The sequence below is a fragment of the Pseudophryne corroboree genome, chromosome 5 (assembly GCF_028390025.1).
Source record: "Pseudophryne corroboree isolate aPseCor3 chromosome 5, aPseCor3.hap2, whole genome shotgun sequence".
Taxonomy (NCBI): Eukaryota; Metazoa; Chordata; class Amphibia; order Anura; family Myobatrachidae; genus Pseudophryne; species Pseudophryne corroboree.
The window spans coordinates 230,553,104-230,571,040 of NC_086448.1; the positions used below are offsets into that span (position 1 = coordinate 230,553,104).

The 17,937-nt window shown below is 44.9% G+C and overlaps 1 protein-coding gene across 2 annotated transcripts in view; it reads right to left on the minus strand.

The window, feature by feature from the left end:
• RFTN1 (raftlin, lipid raft linker 1) overlaps window positions 1–17,937 on the minus strand; it is a 612,999-nt gene that overhangs the window by 106,502 nt on the left and 488,560 nt on the right. The gene's annotated exons all lie outside the window — the stretch shown is intronic.

Consider the following 17,937-nt stretch of genomic DNA (forward strand, 5'->3'; position numbering starts at 1 on the left):
AATGTATTCAGCTAAACCCAAGTGAACCAGCTCCCTTGGGCACTAAACTAAGACTGGCTTGGAGGGAAGATAGTAGGGGAGGAGCTAGCCACGGTGTGAGAGTTTTAAAGTGCCAGCTCCCAATTACTGCCTACTATTTCCCCATTGTAACTACGCTCCAGTGGCCCCTAGTGGATGAAGGAGAAACCAGCATGGAAATTACCCCACAGTGCAACCAGCGTTCTTACTCCGTACGCCAGACCACGCCCATACGCGTTTCGTCATCCGACTTCGTCAGTGGGCTTTGTCAAATTCAGAAAAATATCACGCTGCACATTGCCATATATGCACCTCATGCGTGTGCCCGCTGCACGTGCATGAGCCCTCCCGCGCGTGCGTATACTCGCGGTCGCGTGCACTCGCAGGCGCGCGGTATGCGCATTTACGGTAGAGTTTGTGTTCGTCTAGCGGGCGACTCAATCGTAACATATTTTAGTCATATAATGTATTTTGTAGATTATGGTCCCTTTGATAGAATCTGAAAGTTTAGTTAATATAGCATGTTCGGGGACAAAGAGATTCCTCTTTGTTTGATACCAAGGGTCAGACAGGGGTTACACAGTGGTGTTTAGTATCCATCGGAAGAGAATATAATTAGCAATATTCCGGTGTTGGTTTGAAGCGGATTACTCGCTCGTGCGTATAGTTATGGACATAAGAAGTTTATGGACATTTACTATATTTGCACTTTATTACCCATGCGGCGAGAAACCCAGTTTCCCTCCCACCTGAGCAGTTTGAAATAGTCACAGCCCACCTGTATGAACCAACCTATGACCTTTTGTTATAATGCAGAGACGAATTCCTGTGTCCAATGAACAATAAGAATGTAGGGACCATTGTACTGTATTGTGTGTAGTGTATAAAAAGACAAGCCGATCTGGGCCAGCTCTCGACTCTACACAACGGTTCTCATCACTGATAATTGGGAGCTGGATATCCAGAAAGGCGCTTGCGATTGTTCCCCTTGTGCGTAAGTTCTCTGCAACCATATTTATCGCCTATTTTGTTGTAAGCCATTCTCTCTCTCCTTCCCCCTTAAATGTAATTGTGTCTTTGTTATATTTTAACGTGTAGTAACTCGGTTAGGTATTTTATGTTAGTTTGGTAGTGTATAACTTGTATTGTGTATTCTTTTGCGATTGAACGTTCATTCTCTCCCTTAAAAGGTGTTAGACCCTTAGACCGGTATTTGAGTATTTTATTATATTGCAAAAGGGTTCTCAGAGCGTAAGAGTCGCTCATACAGCTTTTAAACTAACAAGGTTACACTGTGTTACATTTACACCTTATCACTGCACAAAGGTTTACAATATAAGTACATTGTTTATGATACTGTTAAAAAGGTTTAACTCTGTGAGCGTCAGCACCGCTCGTGATCTCCTCGTGGTCTCGAGCGTCCGCTACGCTGATTGCGTATCATTACGGTAATCGGCAGCCTATAGCGTGCTTGCCTTTACGCATTAAGCCGTGAGCGAACGTGCCACTCGTGCGTCTCGTCCACGGCTAAGCGTCCGCTACGCTGAGTACGTACCCTTACGGTACCACTTACTCCAATAGCGTACTGAGTCTCTTAACCTTTTAGCGTGTTTAATATAGGATATATATTAGGCTTTTACAATTGGGGACTCGCCCGCTCTTCACATATCTGCACTAGGTAATTACAGCAGACATTATCGGTCAGCAAAAGGCGGGAGGTAATATTCCTCGTAGTGCTGACCAGATAAGCGTCTGCTTCGCTTAGTAAGGAGTGCTGAAGGAATCCGGAACCGGAAGGTAGGAACAGTACGTTATTGTCTTTTAAAACCTGTTTAGTTTCTGTTTTGCGAACGTACGCATAAGCACACACACCTGTATTTCGTGTTTAGCATTATTTGTCCGCACCTCATTCTCCTGATTGCCACACACTAGTGATAACATGTTGAGACATTTGTTGTTATTAATAGTTAAAGGATAAATATTTAAGGGAATAATTGTAAAAGGCACGCACACAATCTCGCCTAGAATACAAGGGAGATTTGAGTGGTGTTCAGTGAAGGATTACTGTTAAAGATCATTCACATTGATAAACGTGTAGTGTGTTACTGTGGACGTACTTGGTCTGCGTACACGTGTCCTTACAAGGGCAGGGCGTACGCAACGCAAGGGTCGACGCACGGAGCGTATATCACGCAACGGAGCGTACGGATACGCCCACATAATACAAACCGCACGATAGTGTTGTTTTAATAGGCGATAAGGAAGTAACGCGAAAATAACACAAATCTATCTCAAATTCAAAAGTTAAAAGAAAAAGACTTTCTCTGTTGCAATTCTTCTGGGTTAGACTATTACTGAATGAAAGGAATTCTGTACAGAAATAAGAGTGTTCGAATGTAAGAGTGTATATATATATATATAAGATTTCTCTTTTATTACGGAAGTGGGAACCATAGGCCAGTAGAAAGAGGTACACCAGCGAGAGTGATAGCGTGGGGTGGCTTGGGAGGCGTCCCTTGTTAATCTCAACATATTTATGAGCAGTAGAGTCTGCTGTACATAACAGACCAGGAGGTCAAGGACCAGGAGGTTCAGGTACAGCAGACTAGAAGTAGAGAGCACAACCGAAGAGGGTTGGTGCGAAACCCATATAGGCCAAAGAAGCTCATTGCTGAAGGCATTCGCAGCCGAAATTTTCGATTCCACTGATCGTTCCGCACATAAGATTAGTTGCTTGTGTGCAAATACGATTGTACCGCATGTGATTGTGTGCATTAGCGTGTCTTGAATTCAGAAGAACGCTACTTGCACATTGTTAACGTGATTTGTGTAATTTTTTTATTTTAAGGGAAGTAGCCTGATCACTCAGGGACATTCCAGCGACTGATACTTGCTGGGGAGGGTAAGACACTCCCACACGCCCGAGCAAGTAGACGTACTTAGGTGCCCTAGGTTGGGTACAGAACCTCTGGGAACTTTGGTCGCCGTATTGGCCAGCGTGGGTGGAGTTAAGTGGGCGGACCTCGTTGCAAAACCCCCACCGCAGCCTTACCCCGAGCATCTTGGTTTTTGTAAGGGTTGCCGAAGACCCTGATTTGAAGTCAGAGGTAGTGAAAGCAGCACCTGCAGAGATGGGGGCCATTTGTTCAGGTAAGGGGCGATCAACCCAGGTTCAGGTTGATTTGAAACCGATCAATCAGGTCGGCAAGGTCATGTGTGAGAAATCAGATCAAGATGGTCGTCACACAGAAATGTTATGCAATGAATGGGAAAGGATGACTGTGCATGACGGGGAAAAGTTTCCCCGGGTAGGTAGTTTTAACCCAGAAGTATTACAGAATTTAAGGAGAAGAGTTTGCCTGATTAAATCTTCAAAAAGGCGTATTAAACATTATGATCATTTAAAATTGTGGCAACAGGAAAGTGAAATGCAAAGAAATTTAACTTACATATCTGACTCTCATCTTGGGAAGAGAGACATGGCAATGGAGAGGATTATGGCTGCGGAGAATGGCGCAATGGTGTACGATAAAAATGCACTTAGTAACTGTATTAAGAATGAAAGTAACACATGTAATAATGTTTATAAAAATGAAAGTGTAAAAATTACAAATATTAACCTGTGCAAGTCGCACCCCATGTCAAACTTCCCTCAGGACTACAAGCAAGAAAGTGAGCCCAGCACGATGTCGGCACCTTTTCCAGCAGCCATCACACAAGACATCCAGGTGGACGCGACCAAATCGGTAAAGGCAGTAATCAAACCCCCTAACGGAGGGTCAGGTGAGGTCGTGTCCACAGGTACGTACGGTGTTATATATCACGCACAAACAAATGTACCCCATATTGTAAGACCAACACAAGAGGATGTAATTGAATTTAGTCCTGTCAGAGTGATCACAGTCCCCAATGGGAAGACTGACGATCAGGGAATCATTCCCGTCAAGGACAGTGCAATGCGCCGTCCCTGGTCCCGGACAGAATTGAGATCAATCATGTCTGAATTCCCTGATCCTAGGAAAGATCTAGTTGCATGTCAGAGATTTATCAAAGAACTAGGAAACTCCACAGAACCCACCAACAAAGATTGGCGGACAGTGCTGAGGGCATGTTTGCCCTCCAGTGTTGACCCTGCGAAATTTATTGCTGATTGTAAATTAGACACAGAGGTACCTTGTACGGAGGAACACAATCAGGAATGTATTAAGCAGATCAACCGACAGTTAGAAATATATTTCCCAGCCATTGTCGAGTGGAACAAAATCTTCTCCATGAGACAAAACGAAGGGGAAAGTACTTCTAATTATTTCCACCGGGCATTGCAGGACATGACTAGGTATACAGGTATAGAAAATGTCGAAACAAGTGCACCGCACAGAGAAGTAGCAGTATCTGTGCTAATGGATGGTTTAAAGGAAGTGTTGAGAGCAAGGATACGGACCACCAATCCATACTGGGGAGATAAATCAGTAACTGCATTAAGGGACTCTGCCATTGGGCATGAGCAAAACATCATCAAGCACAGGGAAACAAAGAATCCCCAGATCCCTGTGGGTAAGCCAAAGGTGAAAAGGTGTTACAACTGCTTAAGGGAAGGTAATTTTGCACGAGATTGTAGGTCCAAAAACACACACAAAGTATATACACCCCCTAGACAACGACATGACCATAATAGTCAAAGAACCAGGGAAACACAGGAAGAGCGGTTGATGGCGATGGGCATCCAAGCATTAGAGGAGACATCAAATCGACCGAAACCCCAGGCCACTGGCACATGGAGGAAGCCAAGGGTTTGTTATTGTTGTAAAAGAGAAGGGCATTATGCCAGCAACTGCAACAGCCCACATAAAGTCAGACCCCCTAGACATGAATATGAGCAAAGTTATGACACACCAAATTATAATCAGGGATCACATAGGAAGAATTTTGGGCCACACCCATGATATGTAGTCAGGAGAGGTGATAATTAGGACTGATGGTAAGCCTGAGGTAACAGTTAATAAATTGGGAGGTCATTCCCTGAAGACACAGGAATGACCGGGTAAAATTTGTAATGTATCTGTAAAAATGTTTTTTTCTCTCCCCATCTCTGACGGTTATCGGTAGGACTCAAACATTACATAGCTACTTGGTCCTTGCAGAAGTCTACCAAACCCCAGCATGACCTACCCGCATCAATGTATCCTGGCCAGATACAAAGGGTGGAGTTTGGAAATGCTGGTGGGAGGGACTGCGCAAAGATACCATTGGACATGTAGGTGTGACAGCCTGATGATGAACGGAAGAACTGACAATGTTTTTTTTTTCTCTCCTGAAAAATGTTTGAAAAATGTTTTTTTTTCCTGTTGTTGTTTATTGTTGATTTATGTGATGCATATATATATATGAACGGTTCTCTCTCTCTCGTTGTTTTTTTTCTCTCTCTCTCTTCTTTCTCATGTTCTCATAACGTTACAGATGGTATGTCACACATCAGTTGGATAAATGGTAATGCAAGATTTATTCTCCTTACAGAAAGAGCATTGAGCTAGAAGAAATATTGTATCACCAGAATGTTTAGAAGACTGAGAGACAGCACCTTTGAGATGACAGCAGAACAAGAAGAACAACAAGACTAGAGAACTAATTATCGTAACAAGTTTCTCTCCCCCTCAAACTGTTTTTCTGTACCCCCATTACAAATCTCTCCTTTTCTCCTCCTGTAAGATGGACTTGCCCCAAGAGACTGTGATACGGATTTTCCTGTTGACCATGATGTTGACGAGAGCAGTCTGTTTCGGTGAGAGTACCAGTGAGGTCGAGAAAGGATCCAGAAAGGTTCTGATGACAGAGACAGAGGCGTAAATTTCCAATAGAAGCACAATCACAGAGCAAAGGCGAGTACCGGAAACGATCTAGCAGCCATGTTATTTGTAAACATTGTGAAGGATTGTTAGCTGAAGAGAACTGTATCTGTAGACTCTGTGACAGTGTAGTTGAGGATGGGTGTATCAAGAAATGCCAATCCAGGTTTAATATCCACATGGACCGGCATCCATTGAGTGACTATCACTCCTTAGTGGGTAAAGTGTTAAATCAGACAGATTGTTGGGTATGCTCTCGAGTACCTCAAGGCCATAGCAAATCAGGGTTAGTACCATTCCCTCTAACTATAGGGGAGGTACTTGAGCTAAGTGGTGGGAGGCCGGTGGACAGGAGGTTTAATATCTCCAGTCCTCCTAGTTTGAAGCTCCACCAATATCATGTGGATAGATCCCTAGTATGTTTTAACATTTCCAATCCCCGAAAGCCGGGAAATTGGGAAGTGTCATGGAATAACCAAACCATGACCTTTTCATACAGAGCCGATAGAATGCCTACAGATACAGAACTTATACGCCACATAGCCGGTAGTGGAAAATATTTCTGATATAGGTATACCCTAGGAAGTAGGATCATGAGAGTTGGAGAAGTATCACCAGGATACTGTGCACATATCGTACAAACTGATACGTGTACTAAACAGATGGGAGAATTAGGGTTAGGAGATTTCATATGGAAAATGTGTAATATGGTTATGTCCTACTCCGTCCCATATGTTCTCCCCGATGATGCATATTTCATATGCGGGAGGAAGGCGTATAAGTGGCTTGCCCCAAACTCAGAAGGGTTATGTTATATTGGAAAAGTACTGCCTGAGGTAATGACCGTATCCCACACTAAAATGAAGGATATTCACCGCAGTGCCCAAGCTCCTTATACTCACACTCATTACGAGCACATCGTTAAACGGCACCTGATAGAAAGAACAGAGCATCCGGCCTCTGATCTGATCCATGAATCCACCGGGATTCAATTCCTAATCGCGTTAGATATCACTCGTACCGCCAGAGGAGTGATAAATTATAAATATATATCTGCGCTTGCAAATTTATTAGACAATATCACTGAAATGTATGATGACACATTCAGGTATACCGGAAGGGAGCTCCAAGCTTATAAAACAGAACTGGTTCAGCATAGGATGATTCTCAATTATCTCACAGCTGTGACAGGCGGATATTGTGTCACACTGGCAACGCAGTAGGCGTAAAATGCTGCACTTATATTACGAATAGCACCGAGGACCCGGTCGAGGTCATAGACCAAAAGATGGACAACATTCTCCAATTAAAGTGGGAGTTCCAAAGGAAACACAATCTCACCCTTGCCGCTGTGGGTAATGAGCTGACCGGTTGGGTGTCATGGTTGAACCCACGAAATTGGTTCTCTGGGTTAGGAGAATGGACCCAAGGTATTATCATGGATGTAGGGAAATTTCTTTTGTGTATTCTGGGTGTCATCATACTGGTCGGTCTGATATTTAGATGCGTTCGGGTTTTAACAAAGTGTAAACGTAGCGCCCGAGTGATGAGTTTAAGAAGTGAAGATACTGTAATAACAATGACTGATTTGATTTACGACCCAACCATTGAGACAATGTTGTGATGAAAATGTGATTCCACGGTCCGTTTCTTTCACCCGTTTCTCCTTTGTTTTTCTCCAAGGTACAAAGACATCCGCTTGGAAGAAGAATTTGACAACCTTTTACACAGACAACTGATGGACTATGCCATAGACCCCCCATATCCCTAGTAACTTTAACTTTACGCTAGCCCAACATTTTTTGTAAGTCTATGGACATTGAAAAAGCTTTTTGCACACCGTTTATAGCAAAAGCATCGGGAGACTACAGTCAACATGTACATCGAGACAAGACAAGACACAAGACAAGACCTCAATCGGCAAATGTATATTAAACTCGGATAGTTTATGACTGCATTTACCATAATTGCTCTTTATCTTCATTTCTACAACCTTCAGGTAATGACACACATAGTCGATAGGGAATACAGGCACAGATATCAGCACTCACATATCCCCCCATTCATGTATCATCAACTAAAATGTGCTCCCCCATTTTGTTGCAACCAAAAGCCGAAAAGAGCTCGGTAAAGTTTGACAGCCCATCCACAGACCCGTACCATGGGATAAGAAGGAATTCAAATGTATACTTCGCAATACCTCGAAGCTTGATTTAAAACACGTACGGCACGATGATACATGACCCCTCAAACATGGACTCATACATACATGCTTCTACTATCTCACTAGGTCATAACGTTTTTCTCACCTTCTTCTCTTCTCCCCTACCCAATCATAGAAATGTATTATACATGACATATATTTTTCTCTTTTTGAACTGTTTTAGGAAGTGGCAGTTATTGGTGACTGCCAAAGGGTGGACTGTCAAAGTCAGAAAAATATCACGCTGCACATTGCCATATATGCACCTCATGCACGTGCATGAGCCCTCCCGCGCGTGCGTATACTCACGGTCGCGTGCACTCGCAGGCGCGCGGTATGTGCATTTACGGTAGAGTTTGTGTTCGTCTAGCGGGCGACTCAATCGTAACATATTTTAGTCATATAATGTATTTTGTAGATTATGGTCCCTTTGATAGAATCTGAAAGTTTAGTTAATATAGCATGTTCGGGGACAAAGAGATTCCTCTTTGTTTGATACGAAGGGTCAGACAGGGGTTACACAGTGGTGTTTAGTATCCATCGGAAGAGAATATAATTAGCAATATTCCGGTGTTGGTTTGAAGCGGATTACTCGCTCGTGCATATAGTTATGGACATAAGAAGTTTATGGACATTTACTATATTTGCACTTTATTACCCATGCGGCGGGAAACCCAGTTTCCCTCCCACCTGAGCAGTTTGAAATAGTCACAGCCCACCTGTATGAACCAACCTATGACCTTTTGTTATAATGCAGAGACGAATTCCTGTGTCCAATGAACAATAAGAATGTAGGGACCATTGTACTGTATTGTGTGTAGTGTATAAAAAGACAAGCCGATCTGGGCCAGCTCTCGACTCTACACAACGGTTCTCATCACTGATAATCGGGAGCTGGATATCCAGAAAGGCGCATGCGATTGTTCCCCTTGTGCGTAAGTTCTCTGCAACCATATTTATCTCCTATTTTGTTGTAAGCCATTCTCTCTCTCCTTCCCCCTTAAATGTAATTGTGTCTTTGTTATATTTTAACGTGTAGTAACTCGGTTAGGTATTTTATGTTAGTTTGGTAGAGTATAACTTGTATTGTGTATTCTTTTGCGATTGAACGTTCATTCTCTCCCTTAAAAGGTGTTAGACCCTTAGACCGGTATTTGAGTGTTTTATTATATTGCAAAAGGGTTCTCAGAGCGTAAGAGTCGCTCATACAGCTTTTAAACTAACAAGGTTACACTGTGTTACATTTACACCTTATCACTGCACAAAGGTTTACAATATAAGTACATTGTTTATGATACTGTTAAAAAGGTTTAACTCTGTGAGCGTCAGCACCGCTCGTGATCTCCTCGTGGTCTCGAGCGTCCGCTACGCTGATAGCGTATCATTACGGTAATCGGCAGCCTATAGCGTGCTTGCCTTTACGCATTAAGCCGTGAGCGAACATGCCGCTCGTGCGTCTCGTCCACGGCTAAGCGTCCGCTACGCTGAGTACGTACCCTTACGGTGACAACTTACTCCAATAGCGTACTGAGTCTCTTAACCTTTTAGCGTGTTTAATATAGGATATATATTAGGCTTTTACAGCTTGCCCACTGACGAAGTCGGATGACGAAACGCGTATGGGCGTGGTCTGACGTACGGAGTAAGAACGCTGGTTGCACTGTGGGGTAATTTCCATGCTGGTTTTACAAGCGGTGGTTTAACCGCCTTTTATGGTACGGGTCCTTATTTTGTTATCGACCTGGATGTTTTTATAATAAATGGTTATACACTTTTAATGCACTACTGGCGCTCCCTGCTCTTTCAATCTTTCGGCAATATATATATATATATATATATATATATATATATATATATATATATTTATTAGAGATGAGCTGGTTCGGTTCGCCGAGAACTGAACTCCCCCGAACTCCACATGTCGAACACGGTTCCGAGCCCAGCTCGGTTATTCCCGCCTGACACGGAAAACCCGAACGAGGCAAAACGTCATCATCCCGCTGTCAGATTCTCTCGAGATTCGGATTCCATATAAAGAGCCGCGCGTCGCCGACATTTTCACTCGGGCATTGTAGAGAGTACAGAGAGGACGTGGCTACGTTCTCTCAGTGTCAATTCTCAGTATCAGTGCTTATTGTCTTGTGCTGCATCGTGCTGCTCAGTAATACTAGTACAGTGTCTTGTGCTGCATCTTGCTGCTGTAGGGTGCTGTGGTAGTAGTGTCCTGTGACTGTGCATCGGTCATCATCATTCCAGTCACAGTGGTATCTGGGGGGTGACAATTGTGCTTTTATGCTGCTCACTAATACTAGTACAGTGTCTTGTGCTGCATCGTGCTGCTCAGTGTCAGTTCTCAGTAGTATCATCAGTGCTCAGTATCACTGCTCAGTAGTATCATCAGTGCTCAGTATCACTGCTCATTGGCCCTCATTCCGAGTTGATCGCTAGCTGCTTTCGTTCGCAGCGCAGCGATCAGGCTAAAAATCAGCACTTCTGAGCATGCATGTGCGGCTCAATGCGCACGCGCGTTGTGCTTTCACAAAATCCAATGCATTTTTACACAAGCTCTAGCGACGCTTTTCAGTCGCACTGCTGGCCGCAGAGTGATTGACAGGAAGTGGGTGTTTCTGGGTGGTAACTGACCATTTTCGGGGAGTGTGTGAAAAAACGCAGGCTTGCCAGATAAAAACGCAGGAGTGGCTGGGAAAACGCAGGCATGGCTGGCCGAACGCAGGGCGTGTTTGTGACGTCAAACAGGAACTAAATAGTCTGAAGTGATCGCAAGCTAGGAGTAGGTCTCGAGCTGCTCAGAAACTGCACAATCTTTTTTTGTAGCAGCACTGCGAACCTTTCGTTCACACTTCTGCTAAGCTAAGATACACTCCCAGAGGGTGGCGGCTTAGCGTTTGCACGGCTGCTAAAAGCAGCTAGCGAGCGAACAACTCGGAATGAGGGCCCTTGTCTTGTGCTGCATCGTGCTGCTCAGTAATACCCTACTAATACTAGTACAGTGTCATGTGCTGCATCGTGCTGCTCAGTGTCAGTTCTCAGTAGTATCATCAGTGCTCAGTATCAGTGCTCATTTTCTTGTGCTGCATCGTGCTGCTCAGTAATATATTACTAATACTAGTACAGTGTCTTGTGCTGCATCGTGCTGCTCAGTGTCAGTTCTCAGTTGTATCATCAGTGCTCAGTATCAGTGCTCATTGGGGGTAATTCCAAGTTGATTACAGCAGGAATTTTGTTAGCAGTTGGGCAAAACCATGTGCACTGCAGGGGAGGCAGATATAACCATACTTGCCTACTTTTGAAAACTAGTTTCAGGGAGATTCCAGGTGGGAGCAGATTGTGACGTTGAGGGGTGTGTCATGCTCTGCCCAAAAGGCGTGTCTAGCTCTACCTATGGGCATATTTATTGCCACTCAGGGGAGTGTCCTGCAATAGCAAATGAAAATGATACAGTAGTACTAAAAGCAGCAGCAGCAAAAAAAAAAAAAAAAAGAGCACTAACATAGGTACACTATGGGGGTAATTCCAAGTTGATCGCAGCAGGAAATTTTTTAACAGTTGGGCAAAACCATGTGCACTGCAGGGGAGGCAGATATAACATGTGCAGAGAGAGATAGATTTGGGTGTGGTGAGTTCAATCTGCAATCTAAATTGCAGTGTAAAAATAAAGCAGCCAGTATTTACCCTGCACAGAAACAAAATAACCCACCCAAATCTAACTCTCTCTGCAGATGTTATATCTGCGCCCCCTGCAGTGCACATGGTTTTGCCCAACTGCTAAAAAATTTCCTGCTGCGATCAACTTGGAATTACCCCCTATATACCGTGTATATTTATGAGAAGAGACGGAGAAATAGAAAATCTATATACACTGGTACAGGATTGCAGTGCTGTAACTAGGCATTTTAGCGCTGTGTGCAAGAAATGGCATTGGCTCCCCCCCGTCCCCATTGAAGATAGGGGCAGTGCGCGCCGCAGGTGCGCAAAAAATATATAGGGGCGTGGCTTCATGGGGAAGGGGCGTGGCCACAAAATAATACCAATTCATACTACGGTGCACAGTAGTCTCCATTATTCAAATTACGCTGCACAGTAGCGCCACTACACCAGGTAGAGCCCCTTTTAGACATTACAGCAGACAGTCCCCCTTTTTACACATTACGACAGACAGCGTCCCCCTTTTTACATATTGCGGCAAATAGCGTCCCCTTTTTTACACATTACGGCAAACAGCGTCCCCTTTTTTACACATTACGGCAAACAGCGTCTCCCTTTTTACACATTACGGCAAACAGCGTCCCCTTGTTTACACATTGCGGCAAACAGCGTCCCTTTTTTACACATTGCGGCAAACAGCGTCCCCTTTTTTACACATTGCGGCAAACAGCGTCCCCTTTTTTACACATTACGGCAGACATCAACCCCTTTTTACACATTACGGCAACCAGCATCCCCTTCTTACACATTACGGCAGACAGCGTCCCCTTTTTTACACAATACGGCAGACAGGATAGATAGAAAGATAGATAGATAGATAGATAGATAGACTTACTGTTTCCGCTGGCTCAGGCTCCTCGTGCAGCTTCTGGCAGGGGGGAAGGAGGAGGAGGGAGGGGGACTCAGGAGCCGCAGCAGCGCTATGTAATTTGTGGAGGTGCTGCTTCTGCGTTCACTCTCCTTTACCATAGGCTGCCCTCCGCCGCTGTGAATGCTGGGAAGCGCATCCCAGCATTCCCAATGGCGGAGGACAGCCTATGGTTAAGGAGAGGGAACGCAGCACCAGCACCTCCACCAATTACACAGCGCTGCTGCGGCTCCCTCCTCCACCCCCTCCTCCTCCTTCCCCCCCCCCCCCCAGTAGCAGGTGCGCTCCTCTCTTCGGCGGCATGTAATGAGCCAGTTTGACTCATTACATGCCGCTCTGGCTTTGGGCCCCTTGACAGTGCCGGGCCCCAGTGCAAGGCGGTAGTTCCGCCACTGGCATACAGTACACAGCCCCCCACCCCCATATTGCACCCAGTACATCACATTATACACAGCATACAGTACGTAGTCCCCCACCCCCATATTACACCCAGTACATTACATTAAACACAGCAGACACGGATCCCCTCCCCCACATCACATTATTTATAGTATACAGCACACAGACCCCCCCCCCCCTCATATTACAGCCAGTACCACACTAATGTGAATTATACACAGGTCTCCCTCCTCTCCTCCCCCCAATTGGACCCATTACTAGATTACAGAGTACATCAGATTATATTACACACAGCCTACATTCCCCCAAAATAACCCCAGCACCCACCTGGTTACCGTGATCCTTCCTGTAAAGGCTGACCCCGGGACAGTGTGGGAGGCAGCACAGTGCACAGACCCCCAGTGAGAGGCGAGGAGCAGGAAGAGGAAGTTGCTGCTGGGCTGATCTTCACACAGACGCTGCAGCCCTGAGAGTGGTGGGAGGGGCAGGCCACAGAGAAGCAGAGGCCTGCTGCAGTGTTCGTGACGGCCGCTGCTACACACAACCCTGCGGTGGCCAGCTAGGTAAGAAGTCTCCTGTGCTGGCCCCCCGACTGCTCCGGACTCGCGCATGCGCAGTCCACATCTTTATTCAGGGCCTTTAAAAAACTGGGAGGGCTGTTAAGGATTCCGGGGCAGCGGGAACCTCACCTAAAAATCGGGAGCCTCCCGCTGAATGCGGGAGGGTAGGCAAGCCTGATATAACATGTGTAGAGAGAGTAAGATTTGGGTGGGTTATTTTGCTTCTGTGCAGGGTAAATACTGGCTGCTTTATTTTTACATTGCAATTTAGATTGCAGATTGAACACACCACACCCAAATCTAACTCTCTCTGCACATGTTATATCTGCCCCTACTGCAGTGCACATGGTTTTGCCAAACTGCTAACAAAATTACTGCTGCGGTCAACTTGGAATTAACACCATTATCTTGTGCTGCATCGTGCTGCTCAGTAATACATTACTAATACTAGTACAGTGTCTTGTGCTGTATCGTGCTGCTCAGTGTCAGTTCTCAGTAGTATCATCAGTGCTCAGTATCAGTGCTCATTGTCTTGTGCTGCATCGTGCTGCTCAGTAATACATTACTAATACTAGTACAGTGTCTTGTGCTGCTCAGTGTCAGTTCTCAGTAGTATCATCAGTGCTCAGTATCAGTGCTCATTGTATTGTGCTGCATCGTGCTGCTCAGTAATACATTACTAATACTAGTACAGTGTCTTGTGCTGCATCGTGCTACTCAGTGTCAGTTCTCAGTATCACTGCTCAGTAGTATTATCAGTGCTCACTATCACTGCTCAGTAGTAGTATCATCAGTGCTCAGTATCACTGGTCAGTGCTCAGTGTCAGTTCTCAGTATCACTGCTCAGTAGTATAATCAGTGCTCAGTATCACTGCTCAGTAGTATCATCAGTGCTCAGTATCACTGGTCAGTGCTCAGTGTCTTGTGCTGCTCAGTGTCAGTTCTCAGTATCACTGCTCAGTAGTATCATCAGTGCTCAGTATCACTGGTCAGTTCTCAGTGTCTTGTGCTGCTCAGTGTCAGTTCTCAGTATCACTGCTCAGTAGTATCATCAGTGCTCAGTATCACTGGTCAGTGCTCAGTGTCTTGTGCTGCATCGTGCTGCTCAGTGTCAGTTCTCAATAGTATCATCAGTTCTCAGTACCACTGCTCAGTAGTATCATCAGTGCAAGTCAGGCCATTCCCCTCATCAGGCTTTTGCAGAAGCAGCTGGAGATTGAAGGAGGAGCTAAGACGGAGTGATTCCGCTAGGCATGTGGGACTTGTGGATGGAGCCCTTCATTCGCTTGACCAGGATTCACGGGTGGTCAATCTGTTGAAATCAGAGCACTACATTTTGGCCACCGTGCTCGATCCTAGGTTTAAAGCCTACGTTGTATCTCTCTTTCCGGCAGACACAAGTCTGCAGATGTTCAAAGACCTGCTGGTGAGACAATTGTCAAGTCAAGCGTAACGTGACCCGCCAACAGCTCCTCCTTCATTTTCTACCGCAACTGGAGCTGCCAGGAAAAGGATAAAATTTCCGAAACCACCCGCTGGCGGTGATGCAGAGCAGTCAGGAGCAAGTGCTGACATCTGGTCCGGACTGAAGGACCTGCCAACGATTACTGACATGTCATCTACTGTCACTGCATATGATTCTGTCGCCATTGAACGAATGGTGGAGGATTATATGGGTGACAGCATCACTGTAGGCATGTCGGACAGTCCATATGTATACTGCCAGGATAAAGAGGCAATTTGGAGGCCCTTGCACAAACTGGCTTTATTTTACCTAAGTTGCCCCCCTCCAGTGTATACTCCGAAAGAGTGTTTAGTTCAGCCGGTCACCTTGTCAGCGATCGGCGTAGGAGGTTACTTCCAGAAAATGTGGAGAAGATGATGTTCATCAAAATTAATTATAAATTCCTCCGTGGAGACATTTACCAGCAATTGCCTCCAGAAAGTACACAGGGACCTGTGATGGTGGATTCCAGTGGGGACGAATTAATACTCTGTGAGGAGGAGGATGTACACAGTGAAAGGGGTGAAGAATCAGAGGATGATGATGAGGTGGACATCTTGTCTCTGTAGAGCCAGTTTGTGCAAGGAGAGATTGATTGCTTCTTGTTTTGGTGGGGGCCCAAACCAACCAGTCATTTCAGTCGTGTGGCAGACCCTGTCGCTGAAATGATTGGTTTGTTAAAGTGTGTATGTCCTGTTTATACAACATAAGGGTGGGAGGGCCCAAGGACAATTCCATCTTGCACCTCTTTTTTTATTTATCTTTGCATCATGTGCTGTTTGGGGACTATTTTTTAAGTGCCATCCTGTCTGACACTGCAGTGCCACTCCTAGATATGGGCCAGGTGTTTGTGCCGCCCACTTGGGTCGCTTAGCTTAGTCATCCAGCGACCTCGGTGCAAATTTTAGGACTAAAAATAATATTGTGAGGTGTGAGGTGTTCAGAATAGACTGAAAATTAGTGGAAATTATGGTTATTGAGGTTAATAATACTATAGGATCACAATTACCCCCAAATTCTATGATTTTAGCTGTTTTTGAGGGTTTTTAAAAAAATCACCCGTATCCAAGACACATCCGAATCCAAAACCCAAAAGTGTGGTTTTGCCAAAACGCGTCCGAATCCAAAACACGACCGCGGACCCGAATCCAAAACCAAAACACAAAAAATGCTCACCGCACATCTCATATATATATATATATATATATATATAGATATATATATAGATATATATAAATAACTAAAAAGTATACTTGCTTCATACTTGCCTACTCTCCCAGAGCAGCTGGGCCTCCTGGAAAAGTTATTTCCCCCTTCCCCCCCCCCTTCCCATCCGAGCATCCCAAACAAATCCCCCACATACAGTAGTTGTCCATTGTGGGTTTTCGGGGGGGATTCGGTGACTCGATTCACTGAATTGCGTCATTGTGGCCCCACCCCAGTCTCACACGCAGAGCTACGGTGACGGGGACACACAGTCACGCACTCTGTCCAGCCCCATATTTTACATCATGTTCCTTAGCCACGCCCCCATATGACGCAGCACACCCCCTGCTGTGTCATTTTGGCTGTCCCCTCCCAGGGGAGGCAGCCAAAATGTAGGCAAGTATGACTTACTTTAAGATATATAATTAGTATTATCCTTTATTTATATGGCACCAGAATGGTTCCGCAGCGCCTAACAAAGTACATAAGCAAATGAGCAAAACAAGAAAACAGTGACTTACAGTTCAAGACAATGCAGGATAAGTACATGGTATATAAAGATTTCTGCAACAGGGGACAGGACACTGACATAAGCATCAGGGTGGCAGAAACCGTGGGTTAGGTGCTGTTGTAGGCATTATGGAGTAGAATATAGTTTAAGTAAGAGAAGGAAAAGCACATGAGGGGAAAGGGCCCTACTCATGAAAGCTTACATTCTAAAGGATACGTATCAGGCATACTTGCGTACTCTCCTGGATCCTGCGGGAGACAACACTAGAAGAGTGGACACCCCTCTTGCATTCTGCCCACTTCCAAGTGAAGTGGGCAGAATGGTGAGATTAATATAGGGAATCCCTAGTGATGCATCTCCATGGAAATGGGTCATTTTGGCACCACCCTTATGCAAATTTGCACTAAACCCGCAGTTTCACCAAGAGGAGCTGGGTCCTAATCACCGCCCATCTGCATCTTCTCTCCGGGCTTCTCCAAGAGAGGAAAAAGATAATGTAGGCAAGTATGATATTAGGATCACTTTATAAATCTACGGCAATAGTAAAGATTTTTTTACAAACCACAATTTACCATAAACAGTTGGCTGCAGCAGCTGAGTGACGTTCAGCTCTCTGCGATTCCGGCTACAATCGCCAATAAGCATTTGACAGCTTCTCCTGCTAGTCCTGGTCCTCTACACGTATGTGTGACCATATCTACACTAAATTGGAAGCCGGGATTTTGGCTTCCCATTGCAGATTCATTAATAATAAAAACAAACATTGTTTAAGAAGAATTGGCAAAAGAAAAATATGGATAATTTTAATAATAAACCATTTTTTCCTGCCCTGTGTCTTTGTTATCCTGAGAAGGTTATAGCGATAGAAGGACAGCTGGTCAAAGGATTGAAAATTCTTTCTATAATAAATATTTACTTTTGAGAACATTTTAGGTCATTTATTCGCATTTCCTCTACTGTTAAGCTGGGTACACACTTGTACAATCACACTTTCGATGCCATGATTCGATCAATCGTACTCCCGTTCGGAAGTCCCGTTCGCAGTGCTAATACTTGCGTACACACATATACAATTAAAAGTGCGACCTTCGATCCTGCG